The sequence below is a fragment of the Stegostoma tigrinum genome, chromosome 29 (assembly GCF_030684315.1).
Source record: "Stegostoma tigrinum isolate sSteTig4 chromosome 29, sSteTig4.hap1, whole genome shotgun sequence".
Taxonomy (NCBI): Eukaryota; Metazoa; Chordata; class Chondrichthyes; order Orectolobiformes; family Stegostomatidae; genus Stegostoma; species Stegostoma tigrinum.
The window spans coordinates 47,144,748-47,163,718 of record NC_081382.1 but is presented as its reverse complement, the minus strand read 5'-3'; positions in this window follow the sequence as shown (position 1 = coordinate 47,163,718).

Sequence of the window (18,971 nt, the reverse complement as noted above, 5' to 3'; positions counted from 1 at the left end):
CTTTGTTTCAGCCCCTCTGTTTCAGCCCCTCTGTTTCATCCCCTCTGTTTCAGCCCCTCTGTTTCAGCCCCTCTGTTTCAGCCCCTCTGTTTCAGCACCTCTGTTTCAGCCCCTCTGTTTCTCGCCCTCTGTTTCTCGCCCTCTGTTTCAGCCCCTCTGTTTCAGCCCCTCTGTTTCAGCCCCTCTGTTTCTCTCCCTCTGTTTCAGCCCCTCTGTTTCAGCCCCTCTGTATCAGCCCCTCTGTTTCAGCCCCTCTGTTTCAGCCCCTCTGTATCAGCCCCTCTGTTTCAGCCCCTGTGTTTCTCGCCCTCTGTTTCTCGCCCTCTGTTTCAGCCCCTCTGTTTCAGCCCCTCTGTTTCAGCCCCTCTGTTTCAGCCCCTCTGTTTCTCGCCCTCTGTTTCTCGCCCTCTGTTTCTCGCTCTCTGTTTCTCGCCCTCTATTTCTCGCCCTCTCTTTCAGCCCCTCTGTTTCAGCCCCTCTGTTTCAGCCCCTCTGTTTCAGCCCCTCTGTTTCTCGCCCTCTGTTTCAGCCCCTCTGTTTCTCGCCCTCTGTTTCAGCCCCTCTGTTTCAGCCCCTCTGTATCAGCCCCTCTGTTTCAGCCCCTCTGTTTCTCGCCCTCTGTTTCTCGCCCTCTGTTTCTCGCTCTCTGTTTCTCGCCCTCTCTTTCTCGCCCTCTGTTTCAGCCCCTCTGTTTCAGCCCCTCTGTTTCAGCCTCGCTGTTTCTCGCCCTCTGTTTCTCGCCCACAGTTTCTCGCCCTCTGTTTCAGCCCCTCTGTTTCAGCCCCTCTGTTTCAGCCCCTCTGTTTCAGCCCCTCTGTTTCTCGCCCTTTGTTTCTCGCCCTCTGTTTCAGCCCCTCTGTTTCTCGCCCTCTGTTTCAGCCCCTCTGTTTCTCGCCCTCTGTTTCAGCCCGTCTGTTTCATCCCCTCTGTTTCTCGCCCTCTGTTTCAGCCCCTCTGTTTCAGCCCCTCTGTATCAGCCCCTCTGTTTCAGCCCCTCTGTTTCTCGCCCTCTGTTTCTCGCCCTCTGTTTCAGCCCCTCTGTTTCAGCCCCTCTGTTTCAGCCCCTCTGTTTCAGTCCCTCTGTTTCAGCCGCTCTGTTTCTCGCCCTCTGTTTCTCGCTCTCTGTTTCTCGCCCTCTGTTTCAGCCCCTCTGTTTCTCGCCCACTGTTTCAGCCCCTCTGTTTCTCGCCATCTGTTTCAGCCCCTCTGTTTCAGCCCCTCTGTTTCTCGCCCTCTGTTTCACCCCCTCTGTTTCAGCCCCTCTGTTTCAGCCCCTCTTTTTCAGCCCCTCTGTTTCTCGCCCTCTGTTTCTCGCCCTCTGTTTCTCGCTCTCTGTTTCTCGCCCTCTGTTTCTGGCCCTCTGTTTCAGCCCCTCTGTTTCAGCCCCTATGTTTCAGACCCTCTGTTTCTCGCCCTCTGTTTCTCGCCCACTGTTTCTCGCCCTCTGTTTCAGCCCCTCTGTTTCAGCCCCTCTTTTTCAGCCCCTCTGTTTCTCGCACCCTGTTTCTCGCCCTCTGTTTCTCGCTCTCTGTTTCTCGCTCTCTGTTTCTCGCCCTCTGTTTCAGCCCCTCTGTTTCAGCCCCTCTGTTAGAGCTCCTCTGTTTCTTGCCCTCTGTTCCTCGCCCTCTGTTTCTCGCCCTCGGTTTCAGCCCCTCTGTTTCAGCCCCTTTGTTTCAGCCCCTCTGTTTCAGCCCCTCTGTTTCACGCCCTCTGTTTCAGCCCCTCTGTGTCAGCCCCTCTGTTTCAGCCCCTCTGTTTCAGCCCCTCTGTTTCAGCCCCTCTGTTTCTCGCCCTCTGTTTCTCGCCCTCTGTTTCTCGCCCTCTGTTTCTCGCTCACTGTTTCAGCCCCTCTGTTTCAGCCCCTCTGTTTCAGACCCTCTGTTTCTCGCCCTCGGTTTCTCGCCCTCTGTTTCAGCCCCTCTGTTTCAGCCCCTCTGTTTCTCGCCCTCTGTTTCAGCCCCTCTGTTTCAGCCCCTCTGTTTCTCGCCCTCTGTTTCAGCCCCTCTGTTTCAGCCCCTCTGTATCAGCCCCTCTGTTTCAGCCCCTCTGTTTCTCGCCTTCTGTTTCTCGCCCTCTGTTACAGCCCCTCTGTTTCAGCCCCTCTGTTTCAGCTCCTCTGTTTCAGCCCCTCTCTTTCAGACCCAATGTTTCTCGCCCTCTGTTTCTCGCCCTCTGTTTCTCGCCCTCTGTTCCTCGCTCTCTGTTTCTCGCCCTCTGTTTCAGCCCCTCTGTTTCTCGCACACTGTTTCAGCCCCTCTGTTTCTCGCAATCTGTTTCAGCCCCTCTGTTTCAGCCCCTCTGTTTCTCGCCCTCTGTTTCAGCCCCTCTGTTTCAGCCCCTCTGTTTCAGCCCCTCTGTTTCAGCACCTCTGTTTCTCGCCCTTTGTTTCTCGCCCTCTGTTTCTCGCCCTCTGTTTCAGCCCCTCTGTTTCTCGCCCTCTGTTTCAGCCCCTCTGTTTCAGTCCCTCTGTTTCAGCCCCTCTGTTTCAGGCCCTATGTTTCAGCCCCTCTGTTTCTCGCCCTCAGTTTCAGCCCCTCTGTTTCAGCCCCTCTGTTTCTCTCCCTCTGTTTCAGCCCCTCTGTTTCAGCCCCTCTGTATCAGCCCCGCTGTTTCAGCCCCTCTGTTTCTCACCCTCTGTTTCTCGCCCTCTGTTTCAGCCCCTCTGTTTCAGCCCCTCTGTTTCAGCCCCTCTGTTTCTCGCCCTCTGTTTCTCGCCCTCTGTTTCTCGCTCTCTGTTTCTCGCCCTCTGTTTCTCGCCCTCGGTTTCAGCCCCTCTGTTTCAGCCCCTCTGTTTCAGCCACTCTGTTTCAGCCCCTCTGTTTCTCGCCCTCTGTTTCAGCCCCTCTGTTTCTCGCCCTCTGTTTCAGCCCCTCTGTTTCAGCCCCTCTGTATCAGCCCCTCTGTTTCAGCCCCTCTGTTTCTCGCCCTCTGTTTCTCGCCCTCTGTTTCTCGCTCTCTGTTTCTCGCCCTCTGTTTCTCGCCCTCTGTTTCAGCCCCTCTGTTTCAGCCCCTCTGTTTCAGCCCCGCTGTTTCTCGCCCTCTGTTTCTCGCCCACTGTTTCTCGCCCTCTGTTTCAGCCCCTCTGTTTCAGCCACTCTGTTTCAGCCCCTCTGTTTCTCGCCATTTGTTTCAGCCCCTCTGTTTCAGCCCCTCTGTTTCTCGCCCTCTGTTTCAGCCCATCTGTTTCAGCCCCTCTGTATCAGCCCCTCTGTTTCAGCCCCTCTGTTTCAGCCCCTCTGTTTCTCGCCCTCTGTTTCTCGCCCTCTGTTTCTCGCTCTCTGTTTCTCGCCCTCTGTTTCTCGCTCTCTGTTTCAGCCCCTCTGTTTCAGCCCCTCTGTTTCAGCCCCTCTGTTTCTCGCCCTCTGTTTCTCGCCCTCTGTTTCTCGCCCTCTGTTTCAGCCCCTCTGTTTCAGCCCCTTTGTTGCAGCCCCTCTGTTTCAGCCCCTCTGTTTCTCGCCCTCTGTTTCAGCCCCTCTGTTTCAGCCCCTCTGTTTCAGCCCCTCTGTTTCAGCCCCTCTGTTTTCGCCCTCTGTTTCTCGCCCTCTGTTTCTCGCCCTCTGTTTCTCGCCCTCTGTTTCAGCCCCTCTGTTTCAGTCCCTCTGTTTCAGCCCCTCTGTTTCTCGCCCTCTGTGTCTCGCCCTCTGTTTCAGCCCCTCTGTTTCAGCCCCTCTGTTTCAGCCCCTCTGTTTCTCGCCCTCTGTTTCGGCCCCTCTGTTTCAGCCCCTCTGTTTCTCGCCCACTGTTTCAGCCCCTCTGTTTCAGCCCCTCTGTATCAGCCCCTCTGTTTCAGCCCCTCTGTTTCTCGCCCTCTGTTTTTCGCCCTCTGTTTCAGCCCCTCTGTTTCAGCCCCTCTGTTTCAGCCCCTCTGTTTCAGCCCCTCTGTTTCTCGCCGTCTGTTTCTCGCCCACTGTTGCTCGCCCTCTGTTTCTCGCTCTCTGTTTCTCGCCCTCTTTTTCAGCCCCTCTGTTTCTCGTCCACTGTTTCAGCCCCTCTGTTTCAGCCCCTCTGTTTCAGCCCCTCTGTTTCTCGCCCTCTGTTTCTTGCCCACGGTTTCAGCCCCTCTGTTTCTCGCCCTCTGTTTCAGCCCCTCTGTTTCTCGCCCTCTGTTTCAGCCCCTCTGTTTCAGCCCCTCTGTTTCAGGCCCTCTGTTTCAGCCCTTCTGTTTCAGGCCCTCTGTTTCAGCCCCTCTGTTTCTCGCCCTCTGTGTCAGCCCCTCTGTTTCTCGCCCTCTGTTTCAGACCCGCTGTTTCAGCCCCTCAGTATCAGCCCCTCTGTTTCAGCCCCTCTGTTTCTCACCCTCTGTTTCTCGCCCTCTGTTTTTCGCCCTCTGTTTCTCGCCCACTGTTTCAGCCCCACTGTTTCAGCCCCTCTGTTTCAGCCCCTCTGTTTCAGCCCCTCTGTTTCATGCCCTCTGTTTCTCGCCCTCAGTTTCTCGCCCTCTGTTTCTCGGCCTCTGTTTCTCGCTCTCTGTTTCTCGCCCTCTGTTTCAGCCCCTCTGTTTCTCGCCCACTGTTTCAGCCCCTCTGTTTCTCGCCATCTGTTTCAGCTCCTCTGTTTCAGCCCCTCTGTTTCAGCCCCTCTGTTTCAGCACCTCTGTTTCTCGCCCTTTGTTTCTCACCCTCTGTTTCAGCCCCTCTGTTTCTCGCCCTCTGTTTCAGCCCCTCTGTTTCTCGCCCTCTGTTTCAGCCCCTCTGTTTCAGCCCCTCTGTTTCTCGCCCTCTGTTTCAGCCCCTCTGTTTCAGCCCCTCTGTATCATCCCCTCTGGTTCAGCCCCTCTGTTTCTCGCCCTCTGTTTCTCGCCCTCTGTTTCAGCCCCTCTGTTTCTCGCCCTCTGTTTCAGCCCCTCTGTTTCAGCACCTCTGTATCAGCCCCTCTGGTTCAGCCCCTCTGTTTCAGCCCCTCTGTATCAGCCCCTCTGGTTCAGCCCCTCTGTTTCTCGCCCTCTGTTTCTCGCCCTCTGTTTCAGCCCCTCTGTTTCTCGCCCTCTGTTTCAGCCCCTCTGTTTCAGCCCCTCTGTATCAGCCCCTCTGGTTCAGCTCCTCTGTTTCTCGCCCTCTGTTTCTCGCCCTCTGTTTCAGCCCCTCTGTTTCAGCCCCTCTGTTTCAGCTCCTCTGTTTCTCGCCCTCTGTTTCAGCCCCTCTGTTTCTCGCCCACTGTTTCAGCCCCTCTGTTTCAGCCCCTCTGTTTCAGCCCCTCTGTTTCAGCCCTTCTGTTTCAGCCCCTCTGTTTCAGCCCCTCTGTTTCACCTCCTCTGTTTCAGCCCCTCTGTTTCAGCCCCTCTGTTTCAGCCCCTCTGTTTCTCGCCCTCTGTTTCTCGCCCTCTGTTTCCCGCCCTCTGTTTCTCGCCCTCTGTTTCAGCCCCTCTGTTTCAGCCCCTCTGTTTCAGCCCCTCTGTTTCTCGCCCTCTGTTTCAGCCCCTCTGTTTCAGCCCCTCTGTTTCAGCCCCTCTGTTTCAGCCCTTCTGTTTCAGGCCCACTGTTTCTCGCCCTCTGTTTCAGCCCCTCTGTTTCAGCCCCTCTGTTTCAGCCCCTCTGTTTCAGCCCCTCTGTTTCTCACCCTTTGTTTCTCGCCCTCTGTTTCAGCCCCTCTGTTTCTCGCCCACTGTTTCAGCCCCTCTGTTTCTCGCCCTCTGTTTCAGCCCCTCTGTTTCATCCCCTCTGTTTCTCGCCCTCTGTTTCAGCCCCTCTGTTTCAGCCCCTCTGTATCAGCCCCTCTGTTTCAGCCCCTCTGTTTCTCGCCCTCTGTTTCTCGCCCTCTGTTTCAGCCCCTCTGTTTCAGCCCCTCTGTTTCAGCCCCTCTGTTTCAGCCCCTCTGTTTCAGCCCCTCTGATTCTCGCCCTCTGTTTCTCGCCCTCTGTTTCTCGCCCTCTGTTTCTCGCTCTCTGTTTCTCGCCCTCTGTTTCAGCCCCTCTGTTTCTCGCCCACTGTTTCAGCCCCTCTGTTTCTCGCCATCTGTTTCAGCCCCTCTGTTTCAGCCCCTCTGTTTCTCGCCCTCTGTTTCTCGCCCTCTGTTTCAGCCCCTCTGTTTCTCGCCCTCTGTTTCAGCCCCTCTGTTTCAGCCCCTCTGTATCAGCCCCTCTGGTTCAGCTCCTCTGTTTCTCGCCCTCTGTTTCTCGCCCTCTGTTTCAGCCCCTCTGTTTCAGCCCCTCTGTTTCAGCTCCTCTGTTTCTCGCCCTCTGTTTCAGCCCCTCTGTTTCTCGCCCACTGTTTCAGCCCCTCTGTTTCAGCCCCTCTGTTTCAGCCCCTCTGTTTCAGCCCTTCTGTTTCAGCCCCTCTGTTTCAGCCCCTCTGTTTCACCTCCTCTGTTTCAGCCCCTCTGTTTCAGCCCCTCTGTTTCAGCCCCTCTGTTTCTCGCCCTCTGTTTCTCGCCCTCTGTTTCCCGCCCTCTGTTTCTCGCCCTCTGTTTCAGCCCCTCTGTTTCAGCCCCTCTGTTTCAGCCCCTCTGTTTCTCGCCCTCTGTTTCGGCCCCTCTGTTTCAGCCCCTCTGTTTCTCGCCCACTGTTTCAGCCCCTCTGTTTCAGCCCCTCTGTATCAGCCCCTCTGTTTCAGCCCCTCTGTTTCTCGCCCTCTGTTTTTCGCCCTCTGTTTCAGCCCCTCTGTTTCAGCCCCTCTGTTTCAGCCCCTCTGTTTCAGCCCCTCTGTTTCTCGCCGTCTGTTTGTCGCCCGCTGTTGCTCGCCCTCTGTTTCTCGCTCTCTGTTTCTCGCCCTCTTTTTCAGCCCCTCTGTTTCTCGTCCACTGTTTCAGCCCCTCTGTTTCAGCCCCTCTGTTTCAGCCCCTCTGTTTCTCGCCCTCTGTTTCTTGCCCACGGTTTCAGCCCCTCTGTTTCTCGCCCTCTGTTTCAGCCCCTCTGTTTCTCGCCCTCTGTTTCAGCCCCTCTGTTTCAGCCCCTCTGTTTCAGCCCCTCTGTTTCAGCCCTTCTGTTTCAGGCCCTCTGTTTCAGCCCCTCTGTTTCTCGCCCTCTGTGTCAGCCCCTCTGTTTCTCGCCCTCTGTTTCAGACCCGCTGTTTCAGCCCCTCAGTATCAGCCCCTCTGTTTCAGCCCCTCTGTTTCTCACCCTCTGTTTCTCGCCCTCTGTTTCTCGCCCTCTGTTTCTCGCCCACTGTTTCAGCCCCTCTGTTTCAGCCCCTCTGTTTCAGCCCCTCTGTTTCAGCCCCTCTGTTTCATGCCCTCTGTTTCTCGCCCTCAGTTTCTCGCCCTTTGTTTCTCACCCTCTGTTTCAGCCCCTCTGTTTCTCGCCCTCTGTTTCAGCCCCTCTGTTTCTCGCCCTCTGTTTCAGCCCTTCTGTTTCTCGCCCTCTGTTTCTCGCCCTCTGTTTCAGCCCCTCTGTTTCTCGCCCTCTGTTTCAGCCCCTCTGTTTCAGCACCTTGTATCAGCCCCTCTGGTTCAGCCCCTCTGTTTCAGCCCCTCTGTATCAGCCCCTCTGGTTCAGCTCCTCTGTTTCTCGCCCTCTGTTTCTCGCCCTCTGTTTCAGCCCCTCTGTTTCAGCCCCTCTGTTTCAGCTCCTCTGTTTCTCGCCCTCTGTTTCAGCCCCTCTGTTTCTCGCCCACTGTTTCAGCCCCTCTGTTTCAGCCCCTCTGTTTCAGCCCCTCTGTTTCAGCCCTTCTGTTTCAGCCCCTCTGTTTCAGCCCCTCTGTTTCACCTCCTCTGTTTCAGCCCCTCTGTTTCAGCCCCTCTGTTTCAGCCCCTCTGTTTCTCGCCCTCTGTTTCTCGCCCTCTGTTTCCCGCCCTCTGTTTCTCGCCCTCTGTTTCAGCCCCTCTGTTTCAGCCCCTCTGTTTCAGCCCCTCTGTTTCTCGCCCTCTGTTTCAGCCCCTCTGTTTCAGCCCCTCTGTTTCAGCCCCTCTGTTTCAGACCTTCTGTTTCAGGCCCACTGTTTCTCGCCCTCTGTTTCAGCCCCTCTGTTTCAGCCCCTCTGTTTCAGCCCCTCTGTTTCAGCCCCTCTGTTTCTCACCCTTTGTTTCTCGCCCTCTGTTTCAGCCCCTCTGTTTCTCGCCCACTGTTTCAGCCCCTCTGTTTCTCGCCCTCTGTTTCAGCCCCTCTGTTTCATCCCCTCTGTTTCTCGCACTCTGTTTCAGCCCCTCTGTTTCAGCCCCTCTGTATCAGCCCCTCTGTTTCAGCCCCTCTGTTTCTCGCCCTCTGTTTCTCGCCCTCTGTTTCAGCCCCTCTGTTTCAGCCCCTCTGTTTCAGCCCCTCTGTTTCAGCCCCTCTGTTTCAGCCCCTCTGATTCTCGCCCTCTGTTTCTCGCCCTCTGTTTCTCGCCCTCTGTTTCTCGCTCTCTGTTTCTCGCCCTCTGTTTCAGCCCCTCTGTTTCTCGCCCACTGTTTCAGCCCCTCTGTTTCTCGCCATCTGTTTCAGCCCCTCTGTTTCAGCCCCTCTGTTTCTCGCCCTCTGTTTCTCGCCCTCTGTTTCAGCCCCTCTGTTTCTCGCCCTCTGTTTCAGCCCCTCTGTTTCAGCCCCTCTGTATCAGCCCCTCTGGTTCAGCTCCTCTGTTTCTCGCCCTCTGTTTCTCGCCCTCTGTTTCAGCCCCTCTGTTTCAGCCCCTCTGTTTCAGCTCCTCTGTTTCTCGCCCTCTGTTTCAGCCCCTCTGTTTCTCGCCCACTGTTTCAGCCCCTCTGTTTCAGCCCCTCTGTTTCAGCCCCTCTGTTTCAGCCCTTCTGTTTCAGCCCCTCTGTTTCAGCCCCTCTGTTTCACCTCCTCTGTTTCAGCCCCTCTGTTTCAGCCCCTCTGTTTCAGCCCCTCTGTTTCTCGCCCTCTGTTTCTCGCCCTCTGTTTCCCGCCCTCTGTTTCTCGCCCTCTGTTTCAGCCCCTCTGTTTCAGCCCCTCTGTTTCAGCCCCTCTGTTTCTCGCCCTCTGTTTCGGCCCCTCTGTTTCAGCCCCTCTGTTTCAGCCCCTCTGTTTCTCACCCTTTGTTTCTCGCCCTCTGTTTCAGCCCCTCTGTTTCTCGCCCACTGTTTCAGCCCCTCTGTTTCTCGCCCTCTGTTTCAGCCCCTCTGTTTCATCCCCTCTGTTTCTCGCACTCTGTTTCAGCCCCTCTGTTTCAGCCCCTCTGTATCAGCCCCTCTGTTTCAGCCCCTCTGTTTCTCGCCCTCTGTTTCTCGCCCTCTGTTTCAGCCCCTCTGTTTCAGCCCCTCTGTTTCAGCCCCTCTGTTTCAGCCCCTCTGTTTCAGCCCCTCTGATTCTCGCCCTCTGTTTCTCGCCCTCTGTTTCTCGCCCTCTGTTTCTCGCTCTCTGTTTCTCGCCCTCTGTTTCAGCCCCTCTGTTTCTCGCCCACTGTTTCAGCCCCTCTGTTTCTCGCCATCTGTTTCAGCCCCTCTGTTTCAGCCCCTCTGTTTCTCGCCCTCTGTTTCTCGCCCTCTGTTTCAGCCCCTCTGTTTCTCGCCCTCTGTTTCAGCCCCTCTGTTTCAGCCCCTCTGTATCAGCCCCTCTGGTTCAGCTCCTCTGTTTCTCGCCCTCTGTTTCTCGCCCTCTGTTTCAGCCCCTCTGTTTCAGCCCCTCTGTTTCAGCTCCTCTGTTTCTCGCCCTCTGTTTCAGCCCCTCTGTTTCTCGCCCACTGTTTCAGCCCCTCTGTTTCAGCCCCTCTGTTTCAGCCCCTCTGTTTCAGCCCTTCTGTTTCAGCCCCTCTGTTTCAGCCCCTCTGTTTCACCTCCTCTGTTTCAGCCCCTCTGTTTCAGCCCCTCTGTTTCAGCCCCTCTGTTTCTCGCCCTCTGTTTCTCGCCCTCTGTTTCCCGCCCTCTGTTTCTCGCCCTCTGTTTCAGCCCCTCTGTTTCAGCCCCTCTGTTTCAGCCCCTCTGTTTCTCGCCCTCTGTTTCGGCCCCTCTGTTTCAGCCCCTCTGTTTCTCGCCCACTGTTTCAGCCCCTCTGTTTCAGCCCCTCTGTATCAGCCCCTCTGTTTCAGCCCCTCTGTTTCTCGCCCTCTGTTTTTCGCCCTCTGTTTCAGCCCCTCTGTTTCAGCCCCTCTTTTTCAGCCCCTCTGTTTCAGCCCCTCTGTTTCTCGCCGTCTGTTTCTCGCCCGCTGTTGCTCGCCCTCTGTTTCTCGCTCTCTGTTTCTCGCCCTCTTTTTCAGCCCCTCTGTTTCTCGTCCACTGTTTCAGCCCCTCTGTTTCAGCCCCTCTGTTTCAGCCCCTCTGTTTCTCGCCCTCTGTTTCTTGCCCACGGTTTCAGCCCCTCTGTTTCTCGCCCTCTGTTTCAGCCCCTCTGTTTCTCGCCCTCTGTTTCAGCCCCTCTGTTTCAGCCCCTCTGTTTCAGCCCCTCTGTTTCAGCCCTTCTGTTTCAGACCCTCTGTTTCAGCCCCTCTGTTTCTCGCCCTCTGTGTCAGCCCCTCTGTTTCTCGCCCTCTGTTTCAGACCCGCTGTTTCAGCCCCTCAGTATCAGCCCCTCTGTTTCAGCCCCTCTGTTTCTCACCCTCTGTTTCTCGCCCTCTGTTTCTCGCCCTCTGTTTCTCGCCCACTGTTTCAGCCCCTCTGTTTCAGCCCCTCTGTTTCAGCCCCTCTGTTTCAGCCCCTCTGTTTCATGCCCTCTGTTTCTCGCCCTCAGTTTCTCGCCCTCTGTTTCTCGGCCTCTGTTTCTCGCTCTCTGTTTCTCGCCCTCTGTTTCAGCCCCTCTGTTTCTCGCCCACTGTTTCAGCCCCTCTGTTTCTCGCCATCTGTTTCAGCCCCTCTGTTTCAGCCCCTCTGTTTCAGCCCCTCTGTTTCAGCACCTCTGTTTCTCGCCCTTTGTTTCTCGGCCTCTGTTTCTCGCTCTCTGTTTCTCGCCCTCTGTTTCAGCCCCTCTGTTTCTCGCCCACTGTTTCAGCCCCTCTGTTTCTCGCCATCTGTTTCAGCCCCTCTGTTTCAGCCCCTCTGTTTCAGCCCCTCTGTTTCAGCACCTCTGTTTCTCGCCCTTTGTTTCTCACCCTCTGTTTCAGCCCCTCTGTTTCTCGCCCTCTGTTTCAGCCCCTCTGTTTCTCGCCCTCTGTTTCAGCCCCTCTGTTTCAGCCCCTCTGTTTCTCGCCCTCTGTTTCAGCCCCTCTGTTTCAGCCTCTCTGTATCATCCCCTCTGGTTCAGCCCCTCTGTTTCTCGCCCTCTGATTCTCGCCCTCTGTTTCAGCCCCTCTGTTTCTCGCCCTCTGTTTCAGCCCCTCTGTTTCAGCACCTCTGTATCAGCCCCTCTGGTTCAGCCCCTCTGTTTCAGCCCCTCTGTATCAGCCCCTCTGGTTCAGCCCCTCTGTTTCTCGCCCTCTGTTTCAGCCCCTCTGTTTCAGCCCCTCTGTATCAGCCCCTCTGGTTCAGCTCCTCTGTTTCTCGCCCTCTGTTTCTCGCCCTCTGTTTCAGTCCCTCTGTTTCAGCCCCTCTGTTTCAGCTCCTCTGTTTCGCGCCCTCTGTTTCAGCCCCTCTGTTTCTCGCCCACTGTTTCAGCCCCTCTGTTTCAGCCCCTCTGTTTCAGCCCCTCTGTTTCAGCCCTTCTGTTTCAGCGCCTCTGTTTCAGCCCCTCTGTTTCACCTCCTCTGTTTCAGCCCCTCTGTTTCAGCCCCTCTGTTTCAGCCTCTCTATTTCTCGACCTCTGTTTCTCGCCCTCTGTTTCCCGCCCTCTGTTTCTCGCCCTCTGTTTCAGCCCCTCTGTTTCAGCCCCTCTGTTTCAGCCCCTCTGTTTCTCGCCCTCTGTTTCAGCCCCTCTGTTTCAGCCCCTCTGTTTCAGCCCCTCTGTTTCAGCCCTTCTGTTTCAGGCCCACTGTTTCTCGCCCTCTGTTTCAGCCCCTCTGTTTCAGCCCCTCTGTTTCAGCCCCTCTGTTTCTCACCCTCTGTTTCTCGCCCTTTGTTTCTCGCCCTCTGTTTCAGCCCCTCTGTTTCTCGCCCACTGTTTCAGCCCCTCTGTTTCTCGCCCTCTGTTTCAGCCCCTCTGTTTCATCCCCTCTGTTTCTCGCCCTCTGTTTCAGCCCCTCTTTTTCAGCCCCTCTGTATCAGCCCCTCTGTTTCAGCCCCTCTGTTTCTCGCCCTCTGTTTCTCGCCCTCTGTTTCAGCCCCTCTGTTTCAGCCCCTCTGTTTCAGCCCCTCTGTTTCAGCCCCTCTGTTTCAGCCCCTCTGATTCTCGCCCTCTGTTTCTCGCCCTCTGTTTCTCGCCCTCTGTTTCTCGCTCTCTGTTTCTCGCCCTCTGTTTCAGCCCCTCTGTTTATCGCCCACTGTTTCAGCCCCTCTGTTTCTCGCCATCTGTTTCAGCCCCTCTGTTTCAGCCCCTCTGTTTCTCGCCCTCTGTTTCACCCCCTCTGTTTCAGCCCCTCTGTTTCAGCCCCTCTTTTTCAGCCCCACTGTTTCTCGCCCTCTGTTTCTCGCACTCTGTTTCTCGCTCTCTGTTTCTCGCACTCTGTTTCTCGCCCTCTGTTTCAGCCCCTCTGTTTCAGCCCCTCTGTTTCAGAAACTCTGTTTCTCGCCCTCTGTTTCTCGCCCACTGTTTCTCGCCCTCTGTTTCAGCCCCTCTGTTTCAGCCCCTCTGTTTCAGCCCCTCTTTTTCAGCCCCTCTCTTTCTCGCAACCTGTTTCTCGCCCTCTGTTTCTCGCTCTCTGTTTCTCGCCCTCTGTTTCTCGCCCTCTGTTTCAGCCCCTCTGTTTCAGCCCCTCTGTTAGAGCCCCTCTGTTTCTTGCCCTCTGTTTCTCGCCCTCTGTTTCTCGCCCTCGGTTTCAGCCCCTCTGTTTCAGCCCCTTTGTTTCAGCCCCTCTGTTTCAGCCCCTCTGTTTCACGCCCTCTGTTTCAGCCCCTCTGTTTCAGCCCCTCTGTTTCAGCCCCTCTGTTTCAGCCCCTCTGTTTCAGCCCCTCTGTTTCTCGCCCTCTGTTTCTCGCTCTCTGTTTCAGCCCCTCTGTTTCAGCCCCTCTGTTTCAGACCCTCTGTTTCTCGCCCTCGGTTTCTCGCCCTCTGTTTCAGCCTCTCTGTTTTAGCCCCTCTGTTTCTCGCCCTCTGTTTCAGCCCCTCTGTTTCAGCCCCTCTGTTTCTCGCCCTCTGTTTCAGCCCCACTGTTTCAGCCCCTCTGTATCAGCCCCTCTGTTTCAGCCCCTCTGTTTCTCGCCTTCTGTTTCTCGCCCTCTGTTACAGCCCCTCTGTTTCAGCCCCTCTGTTTCAGCTCCTCTGTTTCCGCCCCTCTCTTTCAGCCCCAATGTTTCTCGCCCTCTGTTTCTCGCCCTCTGTTTCTCGCCCTCTGTTCCTCGCTCTCTGTTTCTCGCCCTCTGTTTCAGCCCCTCTGTTTCTCGCGCACTGTTTCAGCCCCTCTGTTTCTCGCCATCTGTTTCAGCCCCTCTGTTTCAGCCCCTCTGTTTCTCGGCTCTGTTTCAGCCCCTCTGTTTCAGCCCCTCTGTTTCAGCACCTCTGTTTCTCGCCCTTTGTTTCTCGCCCTCTGTTTCAGCCCCTCTGTTTCTCGCCCTCTGTTTCAGCCCCTCTGTTTCTCGCCCTCTGTTTCAACCCCTCTGTTTCAGTCCCTCTGTTTCAGCCCCTCTGTTTCAGCCCCTCTGTTTCAGCCCCTCTGTTTCTCGCCCTCTGTTTCAGCCCCTCTGTTTCAGCCCCTCTGTTTCTCGCCTTCTGTTTCTCGCCCTCTGTTACAGCCCCTCTGTTTCAGCCCCTCTGTTTCAGCTCCTCTGTTTCAGCCCCTCTCTTTCAGCCCCAATGTTTCTCGCCCTCTGTTTCTCGCCCTCTGTTTCTCGCCCTCTGTTCCTCGCTCTCTGTTTCTCGCCCTCTGTTTCAGCCCCTCTGTTTCTCGCGCACTGTTTCAGCCCCTCTGTTTCTCGCCATCTGTTTCAGCCCCTCTGTTTCTCACCCTCTGTTTCTCGCCCTCTGTTTCAGCCCCTCTGTTTCATCACCTCTGTTTCAGCCCCTCTGTTTCAGCCCCTCTGTTTCAGCCCCTCTGTTTCTCGCCCTCTGTTTCTCGCCCTCTGTTTCTCGCTCTCTGTTTCTCGCCCTCTGTTTCTCGCCCTCGGTTTCAGCCCCTCTGTTTCAGCCCCTCTGTTTCAGCCACTCTGTTTCAGCCCCTCTGTTTCTCGCCCTCTGTTTCAGCCCCTCTGTTTCTCGCCCTCTGTTTCAGCCCCTCTGTTTCAGCCCCTCTGTATCAGCCCCTCTGTTTCAGCCCCTCTGTTTCAGCCCCTCTGTTTCTCGCCCTCTGTTTCTCGCCCTCTGTTTCTCGCCCTCTGTTTCAGCCCCTCTGTTTCAGCCCCTTTGTTGCAGCCCCTCTGTTTCAGCCCCTCTGTTTCTCGCCCTCTGTTTCAGCCCCTCTGTTTCAGCCCCTCTGTTTCAGCCCCTCTGTTTCAGCCCCTCTGTTTCAGCCCCTCTGTTTTCGCCCTCCGTTTCTCGCCCTCTGTTTCTCGCCCACTGTTTCTCGCCCTCTGTTTCAGCCCCTCTGTTTCAGTCCCTCTGTTTCAGCCGGTCTGTTTCTCGCCCTCTGTTTCTCGCCCTCTGTTTAGGCCCCTCTGTTTCAGCCCCTCTGTTTCAGCCCCTCTGTTTCTCGCCCTCTGTTTCAGCCCCTCTGTTTCAGCCCCTCTGTTTCTCGCCCTCTGTTTCAGCCCCTCTGTTTCAGCCCCTCTGTATCAGCCCCTCTGTTTCAGCCCCTCTGTTTCTCGCCCACTGTTTCTCGCCCACTGTTTCAGCCCCTCTGTTTCAGCCCCTCTGTTTCAGCCCATCTGTTTCAGCCCCTCTGTTTCAGCCCCTCTGTTTCAGCCCCTCTGTTTCAGCCCCTCTGTTTCTCGCCCTCTGTTTCTCGCTCTCTGTTTCTCGCCCTCTGTTTCAGCCCCTCTGTTTCTCGCCCACTGTTTCAGCCCCTCTGTTTCTCGCCATCTGTTTCAGCCCCTCTGTTTCAGCCCCTCTGTTTCTCGCCCTCTGTTTCAGCCCCTCTGTTTCAGCCCCTCTGTTTCAGCCCCTCTGTTTCAGCACCTCTGTTTCTCGCCCTTTGTTTCTCGCCCTCTGTTTCAGCCACTCTGTTTCTCGCCCTCTGTATCAGCCCCTCTGTTTCAGTCCCTCTGTTTCAGCCCCTCTGTTTCAGCCCCTCTGTTTCAGCCCCTCTGTTTCACGCCCTCTGTTTCAGCCCCTCTGTTTCAGCCCCTCTGTTTCTCGCCCTCTGTTTCAGCCCCTCTGTTTCAGCCCCTCTGTTAGAGCTCCTCTGTTTCTTGCCCTCTGTTCCTCGCCCTCTGTTTCAGCCCCTTTGTTTCAGCCCCTCTGTTTCAGCCCCTCTGTTTCACGCCCTCTGTTTCAGCCCCTCTGTGTCAGCCCCTCTGTTTCAGCCCCTCTGTTTCAGCCCCTCTGTTTCAGCCCCTCTGTTTCTCGCCCTCTGTTTCTCGCCCTCTGTTTCTCGCCCTCTGTTTCTCGCTCTCTGTTTCAGCCCCTCTGTTTCAGCCCCTCTGTTTCAGACCCTCTGTTTCTCGCCCTCGGTTTCTCGCCCTCTGTTTCAGCCCCTCTGTTTCAGCCCCTCTGTTTCTCGCCCTCTGTTTCAGCCCCTCTGTTTCAGCCCCTCTGTTTCTCGCCCTCTGTTTCAGCCCCTCTGTTTCAGCCCCTCTGTTTCAGCACCTCTGTTTCTCGCCCTTTGTTTCTCGCCCTCTGTTTCAGCCACTCTGTTTCTCGCCCTCTGTTTCAGCCCCTCTGTTTCTCGCCTTCTGTTTCAGCCCCTTTGTTTCAGCCCCTCTGTTTCAGCCCCTCTGTTTCACGCCCTCTGTTTCAGCCCCTCTGTGTCATCCCCTCTGTTTCAGCCCCTCTGTTTCAGCCCCTCTGTTTCAGCCCCTCTGTTTCTCGCCCTCTGTTTCTCGCCCTCTGTTTCTCGCCCTCTGTTTCTCGCTCTCTGTTTCAGCCCCTCTGTTTCAGCCCCTCTGTTTCAGACCCTCTGTTTCTCGCCCTCGGTTTCTCGCCCTCTGTTTCAGCCCCTCTGTTTCAGCCCCTCTGTTTCTCGCCCTCTGTTTCAGCCCCTCTGTTTCAGCCCCTCTGTTTCTCGCCCTCTGTTTCAGCCCCTCTGTTTCAGCCCCTCTGTATCAGCCCCTCTGTTTCAGCCCCTCTGTTTCTCACCTTCTGTTTCTCGCCCTCTGTTACAGCCCCTCTGTTTCAGCCCCTCTGTTTCAGCTCCTCTGTTTCAGCCCCTCTCTTTCAGCCCCAATGTTTCTCGCCCTCTGTTTCTCGCCCTCTGTTTCTCGCCCTCTGTTCCTCGCTCTCTGTTTCTCGCCCTCTGTTTCAGCCCCTCTGTTTCTCGCACACTGTTTCAGCCCCTCTGTTTCTCGCAATCTGTTTCAGCCCCTCTGTTTCAGCCCCTCTGTTTCTCGCCCTCTGTTTCAGCCCCTCTGTTTCAGCCCCTCTGTTTCAGCCCCTCTGTTTCAGCACCTCTGTTTCTCGCCCTTTGTTTCTCGCCCTCTGTTTCTCGCCCTCTGTTTCAGCCCCTCTGTTTCTCTCCCTCTGTTACAGCCCCTCTGTTTCCGTCCCTCTGTTTCAGCCCCTCTGTTTCAGGCCCTCTGTTTCAGCCCCTCTGTTTCTCGCCCTCAGTTTCAGCCCCTCTGTTTCAGCCCCTCTGTTTCTCTCCCTCTGTTTCAGCCCCTCTGTTTCAGCCCCTCTGTATCAGCCCCGCTGTTTCAGCCCCTCTGTTTCTCACCCTCTGTTTCTCGCCCTCTGTTTCAGCCCCTCTGTTTCATCCCCTCTGTTTCAGCCCCTCTGTTTCAGCCCCTCTGTTTCAGCCCCTCTGTTTCTCGCCCTCTGTTTCTCGCCCTCTGTTTCTCGCTCTCTGTTTCTCGCCCTCTGTTTCTCGCCCTCGGTTTCAGCCCCTCTGTTTCAGCCCCTCTGTTTCAGCCACTCTGTTTCAGCCCCTCTGTTTCTCGCCCTCTGTTTCAGCCCCTCTGTTTCTCGCCCTCTGTTTCAGCCCCTCTGTTTCAGCCCCTCTGTATCAGCCCCTCTGTTTCAGCCCCTCTGTTTCTCGCCCTCTGTTTCTCGCCCTCTGTTTCTCGCTCTCTGTTTCTCGCCCTCTGTTTCTCGCCCTCTGTTTCAGCCCCTCTGTTTCAGCCCCTCTGTTTCAGCCCCGCTGTTTCTCGCCCTCTGTTTCTCGCCCACTGTTTCTCGCCCTCTGTTTCAGCCCCTCTGTTTCAGCCACTCTGTTTCAGCCCCTCTGATTCTCGCCATTTGTTTCAGCCCCTCTGTTTCAGCCCCTCTGTTTCTCGCCCTCTGTTTCAGCCCATCTGTTTCAGCCCCTCTGTATCAGCCCCTCTGTTTCAGCCCCTCTGTTTCAGCCCCTCTGTTTCTCGCCCTCTGTTTCTCGCCCTCTGTTTCTCTCTCTCTGTTTCTCGCCCTCTGTTTCTCGCTCTCTGTTTCAGCCCCTCTGTTTCAGCCCCTCTGTTTCAGCCCCTCTGTTTCTCGCCCTCTGTTTCTCGCCCTCTGTTTCTCGCCCTCTGTTTCAGCCCCTCTGTTTCAGCCCCTTTGTTGCAGCCCCTCTGTTTCAGCCCCTCTGTTTCTCGCCCTCTGTTTCAGCCGCTCTGTTTCAGCCCCTCTGTTTCAGCCCCTCTGTTTCAGCCCCTCTGTTTCAGCCCCTCTGTTTTCGCCCACTGTTTCTCGCCCTCTGTTTCTCGCCCTCTGTTTCTCGCCCTCTGTTTCAGCCCCTCTGTTTCAGTCCCTCTGTTTCAGCCCCTCTGTTTCTCGCCCTCTGTGTCACGCCCTCTGTTTCAGCCCCTCTGTTTCAGCCCCTCTGTTTCAGCCCCTCTGTTTCTCGCCCTCTGTTTCGGCCCCTCTGTTTCAGCCCCTCTGTTTCTCGCCCTCAGTTTCAGCCCCTCTGTTTCAGCCCCTCTGTATCAGACCCTCTGTTTCAGCCCCTCTGTTTCTCGCCCTCTGTTTTTCGCCCTCTGTTTCAGCCCCTCTGTTTCAGCCCCTCTGTTTCAGCCCCTCTGTTTCAGCCCCTCTGTTTCTCGCCGTCTGTTTCTCGCCCGCTGTTGCTCGCCCTCTGTTTCTCGCTCTCTGTTTCTCGCCCTCTTTTTCAGCCCCTCTGTTTCTCGTCCACTGTTTCAGCCCCTCTGTTTCAGCCCCTCTGTTTCAGCCCCTCTGTTTCTCGCCCTCTGTTTCTTGCCCACGGTTTCAGCCCCTCTGTTTCTCGCCCTCTGTTTCAGCCCCTCTGTTTCTCGGCCTCTGTTTCAGCCCCTCTGTTTCAGCCCCTCTGTTTCAGCCCCTCTGTTTCAGCCCTTCTGTTTCAGGCCCTCTGTTTCAGCCCCTCTGTTTCTCGCCCTCTGTGTCAGCCCCTCTGTTTCTCGCCCTCTGTTTCAGACCCGCTGTTTCAGCCCCTCAGTATCAGCCCCTCTGTTTCAGCCCCTCTGTTTCTCACCCTCTGTTTCTCGCCCTCTGTTTCTCGCCCTTTGTTTCTCGCCCACTGTTTCAGCCCCTCTGTTTCAGCCCCTCTGTTTCAGCCCCTCTGTTTCAGCCCCTCTGTTTCATGCCCTCTGTTTCTCGCCCTCAGTTTCTCGCCCTCTGTTTCTCGCCCTCTGTTTCTCGCTCTCTGTTTCTCGCCCTCTGTTTTAGCCCCTCTGTTTCTCGCCCACTGTTTCAGCCCCTCTGTTTCTCGCCATCTGTTTCAGCCCCTCTGTTTCAGCCCCTCTGTTTCAGCCCCTCTGTTTCAGCACCTCTGATTCTCGCCCTTTGTTTCTCACCCTCTGTTTCAGCCCCTCTGTTTCTCGCCCTCTTTTTCAGCCCCTCTGTTTCTCGCCCTCTGTTTCAGCCCCTCTGTTTCAGCCCCTCTGTTTCTCGCCCACTGTTTCAGCCCCTCTGTTTCAGCCCCTCTGTATCATCCCCTCTGGTTCAGCCCCTCTGTTTCTCGCCCTCTGTTTCTCGCCCTCTGTTTCAGCCCCTCTGTTTCTCGCCCTCTGTTTCAGCCCCTCTGTTTCAGCACCTCTGTATCAGCCCCTCTGGTTCAGCCCCTCTGTTTCAGCCCCTCTGTATCAGCCCCTCTGGTTCAGCCCCTCTGTTTCTCGCACTCTGTTTCTCGCCCTCTGTTTCAGCCCCTCTGTTTCTCGCCCTCTGT